Source organism: Electrophorus electricus, unplaced genomic scaffold, assembly GCF_041902795.1.
Source record: "Electrophorus electricus isolate QZ-2024a unplaced genomic scaffold, ASM4190279v1 Scaffold93, whole genome shotgun sequence".
Taxonomy (NCBI): Eukaryota; Metazoa; Chordata; class Actinopteri; order Gymnotiformes; family Gymnotidae; genus Electrophorus; species Electrophorus electricus.
Window position 1 is genome coordinate 288109 of NW_027658810.1, and position 6746 is coordinate 294854.

At 59.7% G+C, this 6746-nt stretch overlaps 2 non-coding genes across 2 annotated transcripts; both read right to left on the minus strand.

Annotated features, from left to right (window-relative positions):
* Positions 1-352: 352 nt before the first annotated feature.
* On the minus strand, positions 353-506 carry LOC145656815 (5.8S ribosomal RNA). Its single transcript, XR_014122409.1, has one exon. It is a non-coding gene; the product is annotated as a 5.8S ribosomal RNA (ribosomal RNA).
* Positions 507-1388: 882 nt separating this feature from the next.
* LOC145656834 (18S ribosomal RNA) lies at positions 1389-3227 on the minus strand. Its single transcript, XR_014122427.1, has one exon. It is a non-coding gene; the product is annotated as an 18S ribosomal RNA (ribosomal RNA).
* Between the last annotated feature and the right edge of the window lie 3519 nt (positions 3228-6746).

Here is a 6746-nt window from a genome sequence, read left to right on the forward strand (position 1 = left end):
TTCCGTGATCCGCCTGCGCAGGGGGTGAGAAAAGAAGCGAAAACGTGGGCAGCCAAAGCGGAGAGAACCCACCGGCAGCCACGCTCGCTTCTTTCTCGGGCGCAGGGGACCACGTTCCTGGCCAGGCCAGGAGCGGAGCCGAAACGAACCGAAACGAACCGAAGCGGGGGAGGAGAAGCTTGTGCACGGAGAACGGGCACTCAACCGCAGCGAACCCACCGACCGGATCTCACCGAGACAGCGACCGGGAACCGTCTGCTTTTAGGAAGACGGAGGCCAGGGGGCACCCCCCCACCTACGAACCTCCAACCGCGGTCCCGCCTGAGAAGGCAGGTCCGACAGATAGGAATAGCGACCCTCAGACAGGCGTAGCCCCGGGATGGACCCGGGGCCGCAATGTGCGTTCGAAATGTCGATGATCAATGTGTCCTGCAATTCACATTAGTTCTCGCAGCTGGCTGCGTTCTTCATCGACGCACGAGCCAAGTGATCCACCGCTAAGAGTTGTACTCTTTTATTTCAGGCTCAGTTTAGGTCTTTCACCACGACTACAAAGACAGGTTTAAAAGGTTTCACCAACCGGTCAGGCGCCCCCGTCTGCGAGTGTTGAAACGGGCGCGGGGTTGCGCTTTGCCCACACGCCCCACGTGGCAGACGAGTCAGTCTTTGAACCGCGGCCCTCCGCGCCCGCCCCGTCCGACCCCTCGAAAGGGGTGGAACTCACGTAGCGTGGGCCAAGCCCTAGGTACCTGCCGGGGGTCCCCCTGAGACTCCTTTCTGAGAGAGAGAAGCAGGGGAACCGGCTGCGCCACCCACCACCACCACGCCCCAGGACGCCGGTGGGCGGACGAACACAGGAAGGGCCATGGCCTGCCCCACGAGGAGCAGCGCTCGCAACCCCCCCCGGAAAGTCCGCTCGTCAGCGAGCAAGGGGACGGGGATGAATGACAAGGACAACAAAATAGGAAAACCCCTCGCGGTGGACGGAGGCAGCGGCCGTGCGAGCGAGAGGGAGGGCGCGGGACGGACCCGTACGACCCGCTCGACTCGCAGGCGCTTCTCCTGCCGGCAAGGTGAGGGGAAACCGGCCTTCGCCCGACGAGCGGGGACGCCGAGTTTTTTGAACGACGCGTCTCTCGCGCTGGAACCCAGAGAATACCGGGGCCTGCGGGGGGGGGGTGCTGAAGGACGACGCGGAGGAAGAGGCGGAGGACGAGGAAGGGGTGGGAGGGACTAGGCTCCTCCTTTATGCCTTCTGTCCAGCCTGACCTGCAAGCGACCACGTGTAACAGCAACCCCGAAGACCCTTTCGACCCTGGGCCCCGACGCGGGGGGACGGCGAAGTCGAGGGGGTCGGGAGAGGAGGCACGCCGGACAGCGTTACCCGTTAATGATCCTTTCGCAGGTTCACCTACGAAAACCTTGTTACGACTTTTACTTCCTCTAGATAGTCAAGTTTGATCGACTTCTCGGCGCTCCGCCAAGGCCCGCGAGGAGCCCCGGCGGGGCCGATCCGAGGACCTCACTAAACCATCCGATCGGTAGTAGCGACGGGCGGTGTGTACAAAGGGCAGGGACTTAATCAACGCGAGCTTATGACCCGCGCTTACTGGGAATTCCTCGTTCATGGGGAATAATTGCAATCCCCAGTCCCCATCACGAATGGGGTTCAGCGGATTACCCGCACCTCTCGGTGTAGGGTAGGCACACGCTGATCCAACCATTGTGGCGCGCGTGCAGCCCCGGACATCTAAGGGCATCACAGACCTGTTATTGCTCCATCTCGCGTGGCTGAACGCCACTTGTCCCTCTAAGAAGTTTGACGCCGACCGCGGAGGGCCGCGTAACTATTTAGCATGCCGGAGTCTCGTTCGTTATCGGAATTAACCAGACAAATCGCTCCACCAACTAAGAACGGCCATGCACCACCACCCACAGAATCGAGAAAGAGCTATCAATCTGTCAATCCTTTCCGTGTCCGGGCCGGGTGAGGTTTCCCGTGTTGAGTCAAATTAAGCCGCAGGCTCCACTCCTGGTGGTGCCCTTCCGTCAATTCCTTTAAGTTTCAGCTTTGCAACCATACTCCCCCCGGAACCCACAGACTCGTGGTTTCCCTCACGCTGCCCGGCGGGTCATGGGAATAACGCCGCCGGATCGCGGGTCGGCATAGTTTACGGTCGGAACTACGACGGTATCTGATCGTCTTCGAACCTCCGACTTTCGTTCTTGATTAATGAAAACATTCTTGGCAAATGCTTTCGCTTTCGTCCGTCTTGCGCCGGTCCAAGAATTTCACCTCTAGCGGCGCAATACGAATGCCCCCGGCCGTCCCTCTTAATCATGGCCCTGGTTCAGGAAACCCACAAAATAGAACCGGAGTCCTATTCCATTATTCCTAGCTCAGGTATTCAGGCGAGAAGCGGGCCCGCTTTGAACACTCTAATTTTTTCAAAGTAAACGCTCCGAGCCCCGTCCGGACACCCAGCCAAGGGCATCCGGGGGGCACCGGGAGACAGGGTCTGAGACAGGCGGTGGCACGCCTCGCGGCGGACCGCCAGCCCACTCCCGACATCCAACTACGAGCTTTTTAACTGCAGCAACTTTAATATACGCTATTGGAGCTGGAATTACCGCGGCTGCTGGCACCAGACTTGCCCTCCAATGGGTCCTCACCCATGGGTTTAGGATACGCTCATTCCGATTACAGGGCCTCGAAAGAGACCTGTATCGTTATTTTTCGTCACTACCTCCCCGTGTCGGGAATGGGTAATTTGCGCGCCTGCTGCCTTCCTTGGATGTGGTAGCCGTTTCTCAGGCTCCCTCTCCGGAATCGAACCCTGATTCCCCGTTACCCGTGGTCACCATGGTAGCCGACTATGGTACCATCGAAAGTTGATAGGGCAGACATTCGAATGAGACGTCGCCGCCGCGGAGGGCGCGCGATCGGCCCGAGGTTATCTAGAGTCACCAAAGCGGCCGGGGGGCCCGAGCCCCCCGGATGGGTTTTGGGTCTGATAAATGCACGCATCCCCCGAAGGGTCAGCGCTCGTTTGCATGTATTAGCTCTAGAATTACCACAGTTATCCGAGTAACGTGTGGAGCGATCAAAGGAACCATAACTGATTTAATGAGCCATTCGCAGTTTCACTGTACCGGCCGTGTGCACTTAGACCTGCATGGCTTAATCTTTGAGACAAGCATATGTTACTGGCAGGATCAACCAGGTAGTTTGCACCGTGGTCTGGGATGAACCACGAGTGACATCCGCCTCCCCTTCCGGGGGCTAGGAAGCAGCGGGTTGTAAGTGCGTGCGCCGTCAGGTCCAGACGCCATACAGGGCTACCCAGGACAGCTTCCGCGGCCAGTGTAAACGTGCTCGCGCACCGCCCTCTGGCCTTCGGACGCCGACCTCTCACCTTGATGCAAAGCTGTCCCATCCGGTCATGCCCGCACCGTACCCCGTCCACCTCCTCCGGAGGTGCGGACGGCCGACTCCAGGTGCTTTCGGCGTTCCCTCTCTTCACGCCGTTTTGATTTTCGTGGGCCGCTGGTGGGGGGACAAGGGAAAGACCTCGTCGAATTCCCTCCCCCCTAGCCTCGCTCAACCTACGTTTCGTGATGTAACCAAGAAGAGTGATTCGTGGGCCCAGGTAGGTTTGAAGAGGAGGCCAACAAAGCAGGGCACTCCCTTCCTCCCAAACCACAGACACCAGTATAGGACAACTGAGTAGACAGACTGGCCGTCTGAGTCTCCCCCAGAGAGTTCTGGGATGGGTTACAAATAACCCCCACCCCCCATCAGAGGCTTGACCCGCTAGAACCAGGGAGGATCTGTCAAAACCGCTCTCCACATCAGAAGTTCTGGATCAGCCGGGGCTGGTCGGCAGACGTCCACCTAAGGCCGTGGCCTAACCCCGTGTGGGGGGATAGCGCTCGCACCCGTACACGTGGACACCCGCTCGTCAAATGGCTGGCTCCTCACTTACCGTAGGGGGAATGGTTTGCCTACCCCTGGCGGGTCTGGTACTCCACTCTACCAAACAAGGAAGCAACACACCAATAGACCCCTGCAACACCGGGCAGCTTTGGGCAGTGTCACTACACTCCTCCTTGTTCTTCACGTTCCTTCCGTGGTGATTTTTTTTTTTTTTTCGTGGCCATTGCCGTGCATGGCTTCCCCATCGCTTTGCATGCTCTCCATTGCCTCGTGCTGCTTCACCATTGGTCTCACCTGGAGACCGAAGCCGCTCTCCCAGTAACCCGATGGTACCTGGCCAGAAAACCCCGTGCCCGATTTCATCTAGGACAAGGGCCAAACCACAGACCGTGCCCGTCCAGGGTCAACCCCTGGTCGGACAGGCCTGGTGGGTCGATACCATGGATGTGGCAGGCCGACGAGAATCCACTGGTACATTTACAAACACGCCCACCCTGGTGGCATGGCTGTACGACCCATCGTCGAAGCACGCTGCGGCGGACTGAGCCATTGGATCCAGTTGCCTGGGCGTACACTCAGCCCAACAGACGCACTCGGGTCGGGGAGAGCAAAGCAGACTGTGTGCCTGGATGTGCCCACTTCCATAGGGGAATCGGCATGATGGTTCACTTAACCCGAGGAGGGCTCCCCTCGCGGGATAAGCACCCCCCTCGGGGGATGGGGGGGGGGGGGGGCATCCAGAGCACACCACTTTCCGGTAGGGGACAGGCGTTTGATCATGTGTCCGAGGGAGAGCTCCCCTTGCCGGCCGAACACCCCTCGGACTCCCCTTGGGCTTCCAGAGAACGCCACTGGATGAATTTAGTGCTTGGACCCCATTGATTCTCTTTGCTCTCCCATATACCCGACGGGACCTATTTGCAAAACCCCGTGCCAACCAGACCTCCAGGAAGGGGGCTGGCGGCTAACCATGCCCAGCAGGGTGCACCCTGGTCGGACACTTTGGGAGGGTCGAGAGCCTGGAAGTGCCACCCGGGGGAGTAATTCTGATTTCCGTTTTAATGCACTCAGGGACAGCCCGAGGACCTCTGTAGTGCACCTGAGGCGGACTGAGCCGTCGGGTCCAGGGGTCTGGAGTTCGGAACCTCCAGGGTTCACCTGGCTGTTCTCTTAGCCCGGCAGGGTGCACCCTGGTCGGACACTTTGGGAGGGTCGAGAGCCTGGATGTGCCACCCCGACGAGTAATGAGTTTTCCCTTCGTATCTCTTCCGGACCAGGTCCGATTCGCACGAAACTCGCTGGGCATGGCCAGGAGCGCCCCCTGCTGCCCACGCCACCGTCCCCGCGCTTCTACTCCCGAGGGCCGAGGAGACAGCGAAGCGTGGGTCGGGTCGCCTGCTTCCAGGGTCTCCCTGGTACTCTCCAGTCTCCCGAGTCCATCGGGTCCGACCTCGTATTTTTAGCCCAGACGGGGAATGAGAAAGGGGCCCCCGACCGCCCGAGGGCGGGCGCTCGCTTCTCAGCCTAGGAACGTCCGATTCCCACGAAACTTTTACGCCAGACGTTCCTGGCAGCGAGCGCGTTCAAAGGTGACCCGCGCTGCTTCTCTCCTCCCAAGGGCCGAAGAGATATTCGTCTTCAAACCCGACCGGCCCTGTGTTTGCCGCCCCGGCGGTTTTAAAAAATCATAGCGTAAAAACGGTGGGTGCGCTTCGCCTGCCGCTTGGACAGCGTTAAACGGCAGCCCCGGCTCTTTCCAAAGGGCCCTCAACCGACTTTCTGCTCCCAAGGAGCCCAGAGATATGAAACCGAAAAATCAAAACCCCGTGCCAACCAGACCTCCAGGAAGGGGGCTGGCGGCTAACCATGCCCGGCAGGGTGCACCCTGGTCGGACGCTTTGGGAGGGTCGAGAGCCTGGATGTGCCACCCCGACGAGTAATGAGTTTTCCCTTCGTATCTCTTCCGGACCAGGTCCGATTCGCACGAAACTCGCTGGGCATGGCCAGGAGCGCCCCCTGCTGCCCACGCCACCGTCCCCGCGCTTCTACTCCCGAGGGCCGAGGAGACAGCGAAGCGTGGGTCGGGTCGCCTGCTTCCAGGGTCTCCCTGGTACTCTCCAGTCTCCCGAGTCCATCGGGTCCGACCTCGTATTTTTAGCCCAGACGGGGAATGAGAAAGGGGCCCCCGACCGCCCGAGGGCGGGCGCTCGCTTCTCAGCCTAGGAACGTCCGATTCCCACGAAACTTTTACGCCAGACGTTCCTGGCAGCGAGCGCGTTCAAAGGTGACCCGCGCTGCTTCTCTCCTCCCAAGGGCCGAAGAGATATTCGTCTTCAAACCCGACCGGCCCTGTGTTTGCCGCCCCGGCGGTTTTAAAAAATCATAGCGTAAAAACGGTGGGTGCGCTTCGCCTGCCGCTTGGACAGCGTTAAACGGCAGCCCCGGCTCTTTCCAAAGGGCCCTCAACCGACTTTCTGCTCCCAAGGAGCCCAGAGATATGAAACCGATAAATCAAAACCCCGTGCCAACCAGACCTCCAGGAAGGGGGCTGGCGGCTAACCATGCCCGGCAGGGTGCACCCTGGTCGGACGCTTTGGGAGGGTCGAGAGCCTGGATGTGCCACCCCGACGAGTAATGAGTTTTCCCTTCGTATCTCTTCCGGACCAGGTCCGATTCGCACGAAACTCGCTGGGCATGGCCAGGAGCGCCCCCTGCTGCCCAGGCCTGGCTCTGGGCCTGGGCACACTTCATTCACTTTGTACCTTTAAATCATACTACTACTACTACTACTACCACCAGAATTCCAGGG